This window comes from Gavia stellata, chromosome 2, assembly GCF_030936135.1.
Source record: "Gavia stellata isolate bGavSte3 chromosome 2, bGavSte3.hap2, whole genome shotgun sequence".
Classification (NCBI taxonomy): domain Eukaryota; kingdom Metazoa; phylum Chordata; class Aves; order Gaviiformes; family Gaviidae; genus Gavia; species Gavia stellata.
In genome coordinates this window covers 28,476,696-28,494,682 of record NC_082595.1, presented here as the reverse complement: position 1 = coordinate 28,494,682, position 17,987 = coordinate 28,476,696, and the positions used below count along the sequence as shown (strand labels likewise).

Sequence of the window (17,987 nt, the reverse complement as noted above, 5' to 3'; positions counted from 1 at the left end):
CAGAGGAGAACAGCAAATTTTGAAAACATCGTACTAACAAAAGATGGATGATGGTAGTTGGGCTAAATTAGCAAACACTTTAATAAGCATTATCAGTTCACATTTCAAAACTGTTTCCAAATTCCACTTTCTTCACTTCTTTTTGGAAGCAATCCATGCTTGTCCAATCACTCTACTGAGCAAAAATATCCTCTTTATTGTCTATCTATTTTTTTTTTTCTATGTATCTTTTAAGGTGTTTGAATTTTAAATAAGGAATTAATTAATATTTGGGGCTAGATTACAGCTTGGTTTTAGGCCTTCAGGTTTGTTTCTTTGTAGCAAATGGAGAGACATCTTTTGCTATTAAATTTGATATGGGACTCTTCCTGAGAAGAAATGCATCTTATCACAAAATGGCATTTTATGAAATCAAATTTCAAAGTACAGTTATATTTCTAAGTTTGTGAATGTTTTTATGCATTGGTTTGGTCATTCTTACAGGAAGAGAGTTCAGGTCAGAGTTGGGGTTGTTTAGCCTAGAGAAGAGAAGGCTCTAGGAAGACCTTACAGTGGCCTTCCAGTACTTAAGGAGGGCCTACAGGAAAGATAGGGAAGGACTCTCTATCAGGGTGTGTGGTGATAGGACAGGGTGTGATAGTTTTAAACTGAAAGAGAAGAGATTTAGATTAGATATTACAAAGAAATTCTTTACTGTGAGGATGGTGAGACGCTGGAACAGGTTGCCCAGAGAAGTTGTGGATGCCCCAGTCCTGGAAGTGTTCAAGGCCAGGTTGGACGGGGCTTTGAGCAACCTGGTCTAGTGGAAGGTGTCCCTGCCCACGGCAGGGGGGGTTAGAACTAGATGATCTTTAAGATCCCTTCCAACCCAAACCGTTCTATGATTCTGTATAGTCTAGCAAGTGCTGAGTAAAGGGGAAAAACAGTAACTCCAGGCTATGCAACTTTTAGTACAGCATGGGAGGCTATTGCCCTTCTTTGCTGCCAGGGCACACTGTGGGCTCATGCCCACCTTACTGCCCTCAGGCCCTTTTCTGCAAAGCTGCCTCCCAGGCAGTCAGACCCCAGACTGGGTCAGCGGGTACTGGGTCTTTGTACGGCAAATGTATTCTTGATCTGAAATGAATTATTTGAGCCAGTGGATTGGATTGCAGTCGTGAAGGACACACAGAAGGATTAGATTCTGTATTAGCAATAGCCTTGGAGAAATCAGGGATGTGTCTTCGTAACAGTTCTTTTGAGTTCTGCCAGGGAGTATTCTCTAGCTTTGACTAATAATGAGAGAAAAGCTATTTTGCACTTTATGCTATCTTTATTTCATTCACTATTTTAACTTGGGAAGGCAAGTAAGATTAGTTGCTCCACGTACTCTGTAAATGCAGTTTATCTGCTACTTTCAGGAGTGTAGCAGCTTCCTGATTGTTGCTCAGAGCACGTCACCAAATTCCTCAAAATGATCCCATAGCTTAAAGAGCAAAATAATAGATAAACAAGATGTCAGGTCTAAATTACATGTAATTTTATTAATAGGAGACAGATCTGAATATAAAACAATCAGGTTGATACAAGATAAATGTATGACTACCTCATCTATAGAGGTGTAATAGCTCAAGTGAAAAATAATTATATTTCAATCTCTACTAATTTCAAAGCAGATCTATCTCAAAATAGATGTTGTTCTAGGGATAGGTTACACATTACAAACATATAAGAATATAAAATATATAAACCATAAAAAATTTTTAACATTCAAAAAGTTGCAACGTCAAGAATAACAAAACCTGATGAAGAGATACTGAAGAAAAAATTTAAAATACTTCGTTTCCTTATCTCATCCCATTATTTCTCCAGCAGATCTTTTTAAATCTATAGCATAAATTTTAATTTCTTAAGTAAAAAGAAGAAAATAAGGGATGGGTGTCAGAAAAAGAGCAAAACCAAACATAACCGTCTTTTTTGACAATGGTCTATAGGTAATTTTGTTTCATTGGTTTGCTGTACTTTTAAATCTATTCCTTGTGTGGAAGATCATCCCTTTTATTAAAAGAGGAATTATGAATAGTCAACTTATCTCAATGACTAGTGAGATCTATTTGTTTACATTTGAAAATTAGATTGTTGCTTTTTATATATAAACAAATTGCTAATATGAGGCAGTCCATTCATTAAAAGATTATGCTCACTGCTATTGAAGTAATTTTTCTTTAGACCTAAATAATGCATGGAATGTTGAAAAGCAAAGAGCTGGACCTGTGTTTTAACAGCTCCTGAAAACTATACTGGTCCATGGTGCAGAATAAAATACTCCGCTGTGGGCCAGTCACACATGGGGTTTTGATCCCTTGTGAACCACTGCACAGCAGAACATTGAGAGTGAGTTACACTTTTTTAATTGCATAAGGTGTTTTTTTTCCTCTTGTTTTTATGACAGGTGGTAAACTCACATACTTTAATTCCATGATGCTCTGAGGTATAGTAGAACTGCTTTACATCATTTTACATCCTTTACAAAGGTCCAATTAAAAAATGTGTCTTTTTTTATTTTTTCCTTTTCAGCTCTCAGGAGTTTGGACTTGAGAGAGGGAAGAATAACATAGTGAGGATTTTTGAAGATCCAGAAAAACCTCCCAATTTAAAAACATTTTTCATCTCTATTTTTTTTTAAGAAGGCAGTGCAATGTGTGATCCTATGGTTTGAACTTTCCACTGAGCTGTGAATTACATTATATGAAATAAGTTACAGTGCTGAGGGAAGAGTCCAAAAGCTTATTATACCCTTAATTCTGTTTGGAAAGTGAGGAAGGGCTTCACATGAGGGTAGGGCTTCGATAACTTTTTTCCATTTTTGCTTTTGAAGAGTCACTCTTCTCCTGTGGCAGGGCATGGTTGCAACACTAGGAAAGGTTCTGCAGATCTGTGCTGGACTGATGTAGGCCAGCTGGCTGGGGCTGTCTGCTCCATGACCCAGAGCGACATATATCAGTGATGCTCCATTCTTTGTTGGTTCCTAGATGCTACTGTTGCATGAGGGGATAGAAAAAAAAGCTTGATGGTAAGACTGGCACACTGTTTCCTGTGCTGCCAAATACCAATTCTTTGAGTTTTTTTTCTCTTGCCTTTTTTTTTGTATGTTTTCAACAAGCAGGTGAATTGGCAGGAGCTGGATAGGCGGCTATGCTGGAAGGGAAGAGGAGAATGGGGGGAGGGAGGGTAGAGAAGCATGCACCTGGCACAGACAAGGTTACAAGAAAGTATGTTTCTGTAGTGTTTACACAAGCAATTTCCATGGCAGCAGTTAAATTCTATAGGGGTGTGTCTAGAGAAGGGTGTCATCCTGAATGGTGAGCAGGGACATGGGCCTGAACTCCTTTACTCTGATTGCCTCTGGGAGAAAACTTCTTTTCTCCATTTGTCTTCCAGAGTGTAAAATCTGAAAGCACGGGTTGCTTTCTTTTTTTGTCTTGTGCAGCAGACACTTGAGCACGTTCTCAGTGGCCAAGGCAAATAATCTTTGTGACTCCAGAGAAACTGAGTCTGAAACTCTTTCTGACAGCTGAGAAACAGTATCTGTGCTGTGCACAGTTTTTGATTGTGTAAATCCAAATGTGTAAAAAAAGCACATGGTGCCCATTAATGTACGGATGCAAGTAGATGCTTTTTGAGCAGTTACTGACATAATGAAATACTAAGTTTTTAAAAATTTGATTCACACTGATGAATCAAATCAGTGTTGTCTGCTTGTGTTTACAGTGGAGCGTTCTGGGAATTTGCCATACAGTAAGGTGTTGGGTTTTTTTTAATTTTTTTTTTTTTTTTAAATGGTTGGACTTGATGATCTTAACAGGTCTTTTCCAACCTTAGTGATTCTGTGATTCTATGTTGCCAAAATGAAAGTTCATATTTAATGGCAAAGATGGCACTTAATCTTACGTAATCTCATGTTCAGAGGATTCCTATTTAGCAGACATTCACTAAGATCATTGATTTTAATAATTTAAATGAAGAGTTGGTAACAAATATAATTTAGACACAGGTAGAGGAAGTCTTCATTAGCGTAGATCAGACAGGATTTTGTTCAATGAGTCATTCTTTCCCAGTAAAATGCTTCTCTATAGAAGCAATGTAAATAAGAACATAGCATGTTTCACTACATTTGTATGTAGTTATATGTAAGACATAATTTATATGATTGTAAATATATTTATTATTTTTGTATATCAGATTCAATTTTTATTCCTTTTAAATCTTGTATAAGTCCTGAGCCTAAATGCAGATGTGTAGCCATATCCGTTAGACCTGACTGTGATCCTTGCACTTAATCCCACAAACCAACAGACCACTTTCTTGAGATGGAAAGTGAATAATTTAAAATGAATGTGAAACATTCAGGCTATGAAAGACACTGGGTCAGATCCCCATGGATGTAAATCAGCAACAGAAATATGGCTTTATATCAGCTGAAAATTTTGTGCAGTATTAGCAGGCATAATAATACAATTTAGGATGTTTGTACTGTCATCTGTAACGCAGGTAGTTTTAAAAAAGTAAACAAAATGTGTGATATCTTGCAAGGCATCACAGACTAAATAATGTAATCATAATATATCCAATGTAGGAAATCTTATTATTCTCATTGTTCAGATTGTATCTCCTGTTATAGCAGGTTTTTGGAATTTGAGTTTTAGCTTAATAAGGCACTGTTTACTACCAAAAAGGAATCACAAGCTCTTCCTATCTACAAAATGTACCTTTGTAAATGTGAAAGAGTTTCTTTTTCAATCACACCCACTTATTTAATATTTAAAAGTATGATATTACTATAGGCCAGTTCTCTGGATACATCTACCAATAATTCTACTTTCTTTGTTGGGGATAACTCTGCATGCTTAATAGTAGTGATTTAGAATCCACAGGGTTTTATTATAAGACTTAAAATGTGTTCTGTACTTGGGACTTTTCTTGTCAAAGTGTATTTTAGAAATACTCAAGACTGTTATCAATAAAGCACTTAAATAAGACCCTCCAAAGGAAAGTACCAAATACCTAAACAAGCTGGTAGAGTGCATGACATGTAACCTGAAAATGTAGCAACAAAAGTTGAAAGAATCAAAATAATTTTGTAGTTAAGGGGAATTAATTAGGTGATGATAAAACTCCAAGTGATGGCACTGAATGAAAGAGTAGTACATGTGATATGTATGCATACATTATGTCTGTTATCAACTAACCAATGCAAGACAAATATCAAAATGCTAATTTTATTTTTTAATATTAATGATTTCTTTCATACTGTTAGTAATGTAGGCCATCCAATCAAGAAACTTAACCTAAAGCTGTATAATTTGTGTAATTTAACAAACAAAAAATGAGTTGTAATATCACCAGTCAAATATGTGGTTTGCAACTTTCTTCATTATCTAAACGTCTGTTAAAAGCAAACATACAAACCCTAAATGTTTACAAAACCACATAAGATGGTGGTTGGTGGTGGATTTTTTTTTTTATTGTAGTGGAACAGATGTAGGAATTCAACTTCTGGTATAAAATAAGTGAAGAAGACCTGAGAAATTCCATTAAATCAGATTTTTTTTTTTTTTTAATAACTGTATATCCCAGTAACTGTTTAGGTCTCTCATTATTTAAAGATTAAAATATAAAAAGAAGCAGATATTGTGCCGGAAAATCTTGTCTGAGATACAGCTGTGACACAATCACCATGATGTAGGAAGGTCAGATATGCGGTGTATAATCCTATAGTTGGTTTGGTGAGTATTCTGCAGGCTTCTGAAAACCTGCCAGTTTGCTGCGATTTAGCTTCTCAGTCCTACCCTTTTTAGTACTGTTCCTATTAAAAAGGAGAGTTTCTGTTATTGCACGATGGCTTTATCTATTTGCATTTTGAACATTCTGTTCAAAGCAATGCCCTCACACAATTGCATAGTTGATGGGGTTTGGTGCTTGGGGTTATTTTTCCCCATTTAGTATGAAAGTCTTTGGACTCTTAATAATCTTGGGACTAGGTGTTAAGGACTGGAAACAGATTATTTGATTTCACCAAATACACTAACTGTACTAAAATACCCTAAGAAAGTCCTTGAAAGATAAATAAAGTGATACATAGAGCAAAGCCAGAATATTGTGAGGTGGGAGTTCTTATTTGCTGTACATTCATGTCTGATGAAAGTTACAACTGATAGCTGTTCGATGCAAGAACAGCCCCAGCAGGTTCAGGCTTGCTGCATTACCCTGGGCAACTGAACATCACAAGGTTACACAGTGTCATATTCTGCTCAGTCCTCTAGAGCTCAGCATTTTAAATATTTTCTATGATGGTTTTATAGTGGAATGTATTTCATTAGTATATGCAGAGTAGTTACAAAGTAGTCATTTGAATTTTAATTATGCTGATAGGTAGCTGCAAGTCTGGAAACCTGAAAAAACTAGACAGATTCATAAATCTGTGTGTTTCAATCTAAGAACACATGAAAGTGCAAATGCTTATTTTAAGCCCTTTAGACAAGCGTTGTCTAAAGTAGCAGTGTCAAACTGGCTGCGCAGCCATGCTCAACACTTGAAATCATGGTATTTTTGCTTGTACTCAGTGTTTTTAAGTACTGTTGGGCTAAATCTGGCTCAGCAGACTCCTGTGAATAATCCAAGCCCAATGGGCTCTCAGAAATTAGGCTGAAGTAATGCAGCCTATTAGTGAATGAATCTATGTGTTTCTTTGAGGTAAGTGATATCAATTATATCTGAAAGGAAACAAAAAACCAGAATATCAAAGAACTTTTTTTGTTGTTGTTGTTTCTTAAGACTTTTTGAAACTTTGATCTTTTGGGTGGTGATTTTCAAGATTCTAGGCTTTTCCTCCTCGTTACTTCTCCATGAAAAAGGAGGAAGATTTGTGCTTTTTCGACAACAGAGGGCATGCCTATGCTATCATAACAAGAGTAATTGCAACATTAAATTGAGGGTCTTAGTTTATAAATAGGCTGGATTGGAAGGGGGAAATTGGGCAAGTGGAAATAGTTTGGAGGTTGAAGGTGTATGTTTTGTGTCCTTGTGCTTGAAACCCAAGTGCAAGTTGTTTTTAGTAACTTTCCTAATGTTGGCAAGGGCGTTACCGTATACAAATACAAGCATAACTTTTTTTGTTTCACAAGCAAAAGAGCAGTTGCTTTGTTTTGCATTAAAAAACAGAGGCCAGATGGTAAAAAAAAGTGATAGCGTTCTGGAAGAGTATGCATAAATGCAGAAGGTTAGAGTTCAGGCTGCTTTTCCTGAGTGTTTGCTGTTTGTTTGAAAACCTGCAGATATGAGTGATGGACATGCAGTTGATACATGAACCATGAACCACACTGACATCTCCAATCTGTTTTTTCTTACTAAACCAGCATGTCTGTAATAGCTGGAAGATGAGAATAAGACTGTGGTTTCCCACAGTATGATTAGTAGCTTAAGGTGTCCTTCTTTGTCTTTTTTGGCTTGGCCTTTTCAAATACCATTTATAAGCCAAAAGGAGTTCTCTGTATGGTTCTCTGTGCCTCAGTGCAAGAATCTTGTAAAGCAGTGATTGTGTGCAGTCTACTTTTGCGCTAGTTGGGGAGTTGTGTGAGCTGGAAGGGGTTGAAGCTAATGTTCTGCTTAATTGAGTGTGAGACAGTTTTTCTTGTCTTGTAGAAAGCGATATTCTTATAAATATCGTTGAGTCCCTGTGAATAATACTAATCAATGTTTTTGAGCTTTAACTCCTTAGAAGCTCTCTCTTCCCTCCCTACTGGATATAAAGAATGTATTTAGGAGTGGGAAACTTACTACATCTTCCAGGTATTTGTACTCTTTTTTTGATGTATTTACAAAGATATTATCCACAAAAAGGTTACCTTTCCATGAGAACTGACTTTTTACATGCCAGTAAAAAAAAGCATAGGCAACTAATGTCACTGGGCTGATTTCAAAAGATTGATACAGTCTTCCCTTAACAATCCTGTAAACTCTACCCCCATCCCACATCTAAATGTCTTTTAATAGTAACAGGGAGTTAGGAATTTCAGGTTCTCTTGGTGTTTCTCCAAGTATTGACCAGTTCTAGTTGCACAGTACAATGTTTACAACTGGTGGTAAGGCAATTATTGAGGGAAATGTGAATCAAAATCAGTAACAGCCATCGTTCAAATGGCTTTAGATAATAGAGGATGAATTAGTTTAGATAGTTTAGGGTGCTTGAAATGGCTGAGGTGTGTATTGATCATTAAAAGACACAGCAGGTACTGTTATTTCTATATGAAGGAAAATGCCAACGCTCTGTGACATTTTGAGTACTGTGTGAGAAAAAGAAACAGCGCAGCACAGGACTTGCATAGGAAGGTTAGACAGAGGTCCTAGAAAGCAAACAAATAGTCTGCTCAGTGCAATATGAAGTACGAACAGACTTGCCAAGAAACCACTTGAGTGCCCATTATTCAATAAATTGGAAAGCCCAGTAGTACAGAATTTCTTTCTCCAGGGTGTATAAATTAATTATTATCCAATGCAAAAAGGTCCATAGACATGAAGTACAATTCCAATGAGGTCTTACTTTAAATAAGAAACATGCTTAGTGTGTAAGAATAAAGCTTAATATGCTTTGAGTGACATATTTGGTATGAGATTTGGTCAGTAGTACACTAACAATTAATTTGACCTCTTTTGATACAGTTGCAAGTATGGGTACAGATTAGTGACTATAAAAGTCTCACTTTATAAACTCAAAATGGCAAAAGAATTCTTTCCCATTGTTTCCAGCTTATTTATCATGGAGGTTAGTTGTATCTATAGTTTCCATTAAAGCTCTTATTTTCACATAAACATAATTGTCGACATAATTCTTAATAGAAAAGGTGGATTCCTTAGGAGAATTAATTAAGAAGAGTTCTGGTTATTTTGGAAAATTTGCAAGAATGTGGAAATTTTTTGATTTCTCATTTTTTTAGAAAATAAAGCAATACCAAACAAAGGCATTTGAAAGGTTATGTTAAATCCCCAGCATAGACACGCACCTTAGTAGAGGAGTGGAACATCTTTGCTTGGTAAGGTGAAAGTTGAGATGTTGGTAAAACAAAATTAAAAGCATCTAGAAAATAATATGTGGTTGTGCATAATAGGTATCTGCAAAGGTCTTGATATGGTAGTTAACATCTTATGTGATGTCAAAATGTGAAATTTTGAAAAGAAAGAACTTGAATACGGTCAAGGAGGAAACTCCAGGTTGGTGAATGATCTAAATGAATGTGATAGTTATATGTAGAGGTGATATCTGTAAATTTCTTGTTATACTCCCTCCTTGAACGTGCATTCATGAGTAGCAGGAAAAGAGTAAAAGTCCACGGAGTTTGCCAGCTCCTTGAGACTGTCTTCACTGTCTCTGAATTTTTAAGCCTCTTGCTTTATTGCCTCTTGCATAATTCACTTCTGAGGCAGGTGGGTTGTTTGCTGGGAAACGCATGTTGGTATTTCTGTCTAGATGGTACTTTGTGGCAGCTTTTTGTGCTGGTATGTTACTGAATGATAAGCAGAGAATCTTTTAAAGCAGCAGTTGTTTGCTTAACGGCTTAGTAACAGTATTTTGGCACCTTTAAACCAAAAAAGGACGAAATTCAAATCTTTAAGAAGCTGAACTAATAATCACTGATTAGTCTTCCAAGCTTTTTGCTTTTGTAGTTAATAAAGGTACATAGTGTTTGTTTTTTACATCATGCAGCGTATGCTCAAATGTAGTGCCATGCACAGTCAAGCAGGGGCTTTATACACTTACAGATAAGCCACAATTTCTGAGTATACATGGTGAAATTTATTTAAAAAGATGTTTATGTTTGAAAGTATTATTGCACTTTTTATGAGTAGTGAAACTCTGACAGTGTATATCCCGAAATCCAAGAAGAATTTCCTGGCAGATAGTCCTTGCTTTTAGGACTCCTCAAGTCTTTCTGTCCCTGACCCAAATATCTGCTGAAGTTTCTCTAAGACTACAAGAACTTAATGATTAAAGATACGGGTTTTTTTGAGTGAACAACATTCAATGTATCATTCTAATTGAGTTGCTTTACATTACAGAGGTGAATGTGTATACCTTTTAAGATAGATGTATAATTTTTGATATAATTATTATTTTAAATCAAATAAATCAGATAAAAACAGTCTGGGGTGCAAAATAATCTGCGGAACATTATACCCAGCCTGAATCAGAATGGACATATTACCTTTAAGACATAACAAGAGGGGCAAAATGAACTAAAGAACTGAGGTATGGTATACTATTCATCTTCATAAACTGGCTTTATAGTTTATTAATTTTTTGCCAGCCAGTAGGGGCTGGCACACCTAAATTTGAATGAACCACATCTAGCTTCTGTAATGCTGGTGGGCGATTCCGTGGGCGATTGCATTTCATTTGTTTTGAATACTTTTTTAAATTGAATGAAGCACAGGAATGAGTATTGACTCAAAACAGAATGTATGCATTATTCATTTTAGTTATAACAACTGATTTATTTTGCATATGTGTAAAAAAAAAAAAAATATTGACTGTTAATATGCAATTTAGTACTGTAAGTGCCTAAGTGCATTGTTGCATCTTGCCGCAAAGGATTTTGATAGCTCTGTATGCTTTGCTACTTTGAAACTGTGTTGCCCAGGAGAGAGCTGATGATGCATCTCCTTTCCTTCATTTAAGGACAAGTCAGTGGTGACTCAGAGATAAATTCCAAGTCCCCCATTCCAGCAATATTCGATAGGCACCAATTTTCCTAGTTACACAGGTTGACTATTGATTTCAGCAATATAAAATGGAAAGCATAATAGTTGAAAACTTACAATAAAATCCTTTGCTCATTAGGGTTGGGTTGGTGTAGGGTATTCTGGAAGGATTAGTATTTATGTTTATCTGGATTTCGTTTTTATGTGTTATAATTCCACTGTCAAGATTTCAGCTATGGGATAAATTTAACAGTAAGAGAATCTCTGCAAATAATGTCCTATTGGTTATTATGTGAAGGTAAGATTTCTACTGAGACAGGTCAGGCCACGTCAATTATTACAGCCACAAAAGACGTGCACATTTGCCCTACTTGTTTGATCCTGAAAGATTATAGGATTCCTACTTTGAAATATGATTGTTGTAATGTGCATGGTTTTTAATAAATCTGGTCAGAGATTAGGAAGATTTTCCTGTTGGGTGTCTGCTATGCTTTCCAGAGAGGGGCAAAATAGTATTTCGTGAAGATCATCTTTCTAATACTGCAAGAATCAAAGGGTAGCTGCTTCCTTCCAGGTTCTAAAGCAATGGTACACTCTCAACTGATAATATCCTACATTTTTCCATAACTTGTTGCAGTAGCTACAAACACAACATAATCTCTAAGAATAAAAGGGAACTGTAGAGTTTTGAATAATACACATAAGATTAGCATAATAAGGTAGAATTTGCAGGGTCAGCGTGAAGTTAAACAAAAAATGTTTTGTTAAGTTGGATGTGTGCCTAGAACCTCTGTAGCACTGTTGATCCTATGAGATTTTTTTATTTTAATAATTAGCATGGAATTGTCCTAATTACCTAAAAAATTAAGACATTTACACTGCAGTTGGGTGATATACTATTAGCTAATGTTCATCTAAGCTTCTGGCTATAGCAGCATATGTTGTAATGGCTGTCGAGTTGGTTTATCCATCAAGGCTGAAATGTAGTTGTATGGCTCCTTACCCAATATCACTTTTATCTGTTGCTGAGTTTTAAATTTTCAGAGAACAGATAAAAAAGAGAAACAGCTCTCAGTAATGTAGATATGTTGGACTTACCTATAGTTAGAAAGGAGACCAGAGGGAGAGACAGAGGATAAGAGGAAAAAACCTCTTTACGTATCCTTCTTAGAGATGGAATGTATGAGGCCCTAAATCCATAAAGATAGTAAATATCATACTGGGAATTACAACTTCCAAGCAGTTAGGGCAGTCTGCTGTGTTAATAATACCCTCATGACCCTTGACAGTTCTCAGAACCAAAGTTCTTTCCAAAGAGCAAAAACTGGAAACTTGTAACATAAAACTTTCACGCTGTTTGCAAGCATAAAAGAAAAGAGTATAATTGTACTTATGTAACAACAGCCGAAGTAGAAATAGTTTTCTTATGGATTTTTAAAGGTGATTGTGAGAGGGGAGAAACCCAAGAAGCAGTTTCCTTCTGAATGTTGTTAAACCTTCTGTTTGTACAGCTTAAGTTTCAGGTAACGCATTTTTCTTTGGCAAGGAACTGTTCCCCTGTGACCAGCAGATGACATTCACTATCTGGAAATAAGAGTAGGGAAGGATTTTGGTCTTCACTGCTGTGCTAACTCATATGGGGATAAAAACTAGTAACTCCTCGTGATAAGACATCAACTACTGTTGATTAGTGTTTATCTTTGATACATCGACAGAAAGCATGCTCAGTGTGTCAAGATTTTTTTTCACTGCTGGATTTGTGAAATTTAACACTTCATTTATGAGAGAATTCTGCACTCAGAAACATGGATAAAATAGGGAAACTTTGTGACCAAAAGAAGAGAATCTTTTTAGAAAATTAAAACAATGAGTTGTTTAGGTCAGATTAACAAGATACGTTAAAATACAGGTGATCAGCATGTAGTGGCATGGGCAACCAACATGATTCAAAAGAACTGCTGAGGACTTGGACCTGTCTTGTATTTTAGGCTTTGAAAATTAATTCATTGCAGTGTATTTGGGTCTGACCTCAGTTCCACCACTAGCTGTTTTTCCCTTTTCCCTTGCTTTTTTATTTCAGACTCTGTTCTGGTTTCATCCTCCTGGTATTCCTGTGAGTTTTCCAGTTTTATCCCCTGAAGCAGCTGTCCTGTGGACAAGGAATCTTTAGAGTTTTCCATTGTTAACAAGAAACTTTTCACTATGTGAAAAATGACATTTTTCAGGGAAATAGAACTTGATTGGATTTTCAAAGTTTTTCTTAGAAAAGCATACTTGTGACAAAAGGCCACTCCCTTGTCAAACCGCTCTTCCAAATATATGAGGACACTACAGTTTTCAGATGTAGTAACATAAAAAGTTTTGAATGTTGTAAACTTCTCTGCTTTTGATGGAAACAACTGTTTCAGATGCGTCCTATAAATGCCTTGTACAGAAAGTGCTGGTTTCAGACTGAAATAGTCATAAGCAACTGAAAGCAAGTTTTTTGTAGGAGGTGGCCAGGCAACCTTCACAGTCTGCTAATGATAAACATGCAGGAGCTTGACACTGTTATTGAAGGGTCCTCTCTTCTAGAATAGAAACCATAAGACTCATAATTCATTCTCTGTCTTTTCTCTTTTGGGTTTTGGTGAATATGATTCATCCTATTTGGCTGATGGGACTTGTCGTCAGAGCCATGTATTTCTGTGAGGGGTCCATCTTTTTGATGACAAGCTTGAAAACATGGAAAGCTATGCCTTCTATGTAGAGTCTTAGAAATGGATGTTTTTACTTGGTAATATTGAGTGTGTTTCATCAGTGTCACCAGACAGAATCTCATTTAAGTAGAAAGGACTGCCAAAAAGACTGAGATGTATAAATTTAAATGTAACTTGAAAATAGATGATGGGTTCAGTTTCTTTCAGGCTACTCCCACAAATAGGACTACAGATGTTTTGCTTAAATTCTGTACTAAAATTAATTTTCTGAATCCTCCTACCAGGGTTCTCAAAGTTAGGCATCTAATAAATGTGCTACTTTTTTAAAAGTTATGAACACCCCCATCTTATTTTTTGACAATGATGCAAACTGTGGATGCTTTGTAAATCAGGCTGCTTAGTTAGGTGTTTTTTTAGGCACTGATGTGTGAATATTTAGTATACAGTTAGACATGAATTATCTGCATGTCCATTTCATTGGGAATTTGGTTAGAAGAGAAATAAAAATAGCCATGAGCCTAGGAAAACAACTAGGAAGCTGGCAAGTGACTAGGAAGAGAAATAAAGCTGAGGTAAAGCTGCTTATTCTTAGAAACAGAATTGTGTTTCCTGATGCGATGTATTATTCTTCAGTCTTGTACTAATATTTATGAGAGGCAGAAGTTCAGTTTATATTCACAGGATTATATGCATCATATCATATGAGCAGGTCATACGTTATTGTGTCTTGTTAGCGTTGTGTGATCATCAGAGTAATGACAGCAGGATTGCGTTTTGCATCTTGGCCTCTTGCTTTCATTGTCATCACACTGGAGTATGGTGTGCTTGTAAATAATACTTCGCTAAAAACTGAAATAGTGCGTAATGAATATGTCCAGTATCCATGATTCAGTTATGTGTTGGACTAGAGTTAGAGGTATTTTTAAATAGCATTTCAAAAGCTTTGCTCAGAACACCTTTTTAATAAAGGGTATGATTACCTAATTTGCAAATCTGCCTCCCACAGAGTAAAGCATAATTTACTATGCAAATATTACTACAGAAAATTAGTGTATACAATAAATAAAATTTAAAATGGCAGGAAGAATAAAGAATTCTCAATTTTCTAAATAATCCAGCAATTACTCCAGTAATATATATGCTTTAAAAATTGCAGATGGGAATTACATTATTTTAATTTGTCTAATGTTGCTGACTGTAGGTGCTATTAGAAACAATGATGAAGGATCTATAGAAAGAGTTAATTGTAATTTATTATTTTACTCCTAACAGTACCTATGTCCTTCTGAAATTTAATATACAATTTCTAGTTTATTCATGTTATAACCTATTTTTTGTAACAAGCTACTTGCATGTTAGGTTGTAATTATGACTGACTTATGATTGTTTAGACAAATAATTGACAGTAAGACAAATCTTGTAAACAAAAACTAGCAGATATAATCAGTAATGTTTTAAGCTCTGAGAAATACTGGAGTTGGATATTTCTGTCCATTGAGACATCCGCTTTCGAGCAGTGATCATTTTTGGGGGGTATAAATTGTGCTCAAATTGAAGATTTATTATTACCATTTAACTGTTGAAAATTTGCAGCTAGTTACAGGTTGTTTTGCTATTTGTTAAAAGTGCATTGGTGGGTGGTTGTTAGACATGTAGCAAAGTATCTTCTTTAAAATTCTTCATTATTTAATAGTGTATTCATAGTCTAGCAAAGCAATCATTAAAATACCTGCCCACACATTTGACCTGTCCTCAGAAAAGCCTGATACTGCAAACTGATTGCTACAGATTCTCATTTTAGCCCCTAGAATTAGGCGGTCACTTTGCAGACTGGGCACTAGAAACTACTGTGTAATTTGTATGAAGATACCTTTCGATAGGGAGTGTTAGGCTGCCATATAACACAGAATGCCTTTATTTTTCATATTCCTTCCTCCGTCTGTATGTGAGGTAATATGAGAGATAAGGTAGGTAATCAGAGGACTGGCAAAGACTGTGTTTTTCCTTCCTCATTTTTACTTTATGCTTTGAAATGATGGAAAATGCACTGTAAATTAATTTTTAGTATATTTAAATGAAGGTTTAAAATTACCTGCAATTATTTGTGGAAGGGGCTATTTGGAATGGGACCCTTCAACCTGTGTCTGTATGCCAGCCTGAAGCCTTGTCTTCTAAATCGAGAGCTTTAAAAGCATCAGCATTAAAATGGACTGTAAAAGGGTGAGCAGAGCTGTAACTGTCTGAGCTAAATATTTTGGCAGTTCTGCATCTGTCCCATGTATGTCTATGCCATGATTGTTGTACAGTGTACACAGCCATGCCTGTTGGATCTTCAGTAGAGCAGATTTGGGTGAGAAACTGCCAGAGTTTGATTCACATGCCCACCACTAGCATCAGTAGAGGCATCTTCCTTCAGCTCTTAGGGGAAATGCATTGCTCTCTGAGGGCCATTGGATGTCTAGACGTTCGTGCGACAGAGATCAGGTGGGATAACATGCTCTCCCCTTTGTCTTGAGAAAAAGAAACTGGTTCTAACATTTTGCTAGACTGGAAGAAGAAGGTGCCTCTCTCACTTAATTAAAGCAAGACAATCTTGTACAGTTCTCCTTTATTACTCTCTGGCTGCTCAAAGTGTGCCTTACTCACCTGCTATGAGAATAGCTGAAAAAAGTTCATTGGGACTTCATTCCTCATTTTTAATGGGGAGGGAAGAAAATGCTCATGGTTATCTTGAACATAAAGGAGAATGGAATTGAAGAAGGAGGAGGTTCCTAGTTACGTTGGCTTGATCACTGTGTGAAATGATGCAGGATTTCCCATATTTTAGAGTGTATAACCTATAGGATATGTTTTGAAGTAAAAAATTTTGATAGGTCACAAAATTGTATGAGACGCATATTCTGCCAGCAAAAGTCTTACTTTAAATAACAGTTATAATAGTAGGAACATTGTTATGGAGACTGTTTGCTTATACATGTTTGCTTATAACCAAACAGATACAGAAAATGTAACCTTGGATCATTTCTGAGCACTTTGTAAGGAGCATCTTTTTCTGTTTTCTTCAGACTCTTGTTTGTCAGTCAGTCTTCACTGGGGAGAACTGAGGGTGAGCTGGACTGCCAGGCTATTCATTTTTGTGAGGCTTTCTAGACTTGAAAATTGTATTTGTGTTTACTGAGCAGAAACAACACCCTGCAACCCGCGATCTTTGAGTGCTCTCTTTCCTGCTTTGTAAAATAAGGGCTTATGATAGTACTTGCATTGCAAGGATGTTTTGAAGAGAATCTAATTAGTTGTCTGTTGGCCTAATGCTAGCATGAAAAGGACTGTTGTAGTGTCTGAGTAACTACAAAAGAAAAATGGTAACAAGAACACTGACAAGTAGGTAGAGGTCTGATTCTAAAAGAGTTGGCTTAAAAATATTTCGTGCCTAAGTATCATTGCATAAATAGGTCAAAATCCCATGCACAAGAAGGTGCTATTTAATGCTTTTTGATCTGGCTAAAACTTTAATTTAAAATACCATTTTACATTAATTTTATTGAAATATACATAGTGGCAGGTAATGAAAGATCTATTAATTAATAAACAGACTTGAATTACTGTAAAGTTAGGAGTAATGAACAACAATTTAATAAGCTATTACGAATGTGAGGTATTCTGAGTAAACTAACTTTTGAAAAAGAGGGAATGAAATGGTTTTGAAACTACCTTTTACAATTAATGTTTGAGGCCTTGGAAGAGGCCTCTTCAAACTGTACACAGTTTGAATAAATGTTCAGTTTTACAGCTTTAGCAAAGCTAAAAAGATTTGCAATAGTCAGTAAAAGTATTCCTAAACTAAAATATGCAACTGACATGAAAAGGAAAAGAGAAGGAACATGAAAGAAGTTCTGGAGGCATGAAAAAGGTGTGTAGGAGTTGCATATTCTTCTATTAACAGAAGAAAAGATCCCCCTATAAAGTCTAATTTTACTTTGTTACTTTGTAACTTAGACATTGCTATTACAAAGTTGTTTGAATTTTATTACCAATTTTTATGATAGTCTGGAAAATTAGCTTTTCGATAGCACAGTGATTTTTTTTCAGTCATGACAAGTTTTATAAGACTCTCTGGTTTTATCCCACTTAGAACAGAATACGGTGAAGCATACCACCCTGCAAGGCTGAGAAGCTACTGGGTCAGACTTGACACTCAGTGTTTAATGTTTCTCCTACAGAAAATTCATCTTGACCTGGAAACCATCATAAGGATGAGGTCTGGCTACTATCAGTAGCCTAAAGACAGAATTTTGTTCCCCCCACAATCTGATCATCATGTCTCAGACACATGTTCCATATGCTAACGTCCATATGGAGATTTCACCGCTTTGCCTTGGCAGCCTTTGACAGTGTTTTCTACTCCCAGGGTGAATTTTTGTCCCTAATATCTAATTGTAATTTTCTGTGGTACAACTTGTATTGCTGCTTCTGTTCCTTTCATGGAGCACCTCCAAGAAGAGTCTGCCTCCATTTTCCCTGTAATCACTACTAGATTTGTAAAGAGAACTGCAA

At 36.0% G+C, this 17,987-nt stretch overlaps 1 protein-coding gene across 1 annotated transcript in view; it reads left to right on the top strand.

The window, feature by feature from the left end:
* Window positions 1-17,987, top strand: part of RYR2 (ryanodine receptor 2) — a 443,307-nt gene that overhangs the window by 115,237 nt on the left and 310,083 nt on the right. The window lies entirely within an intron of this gene.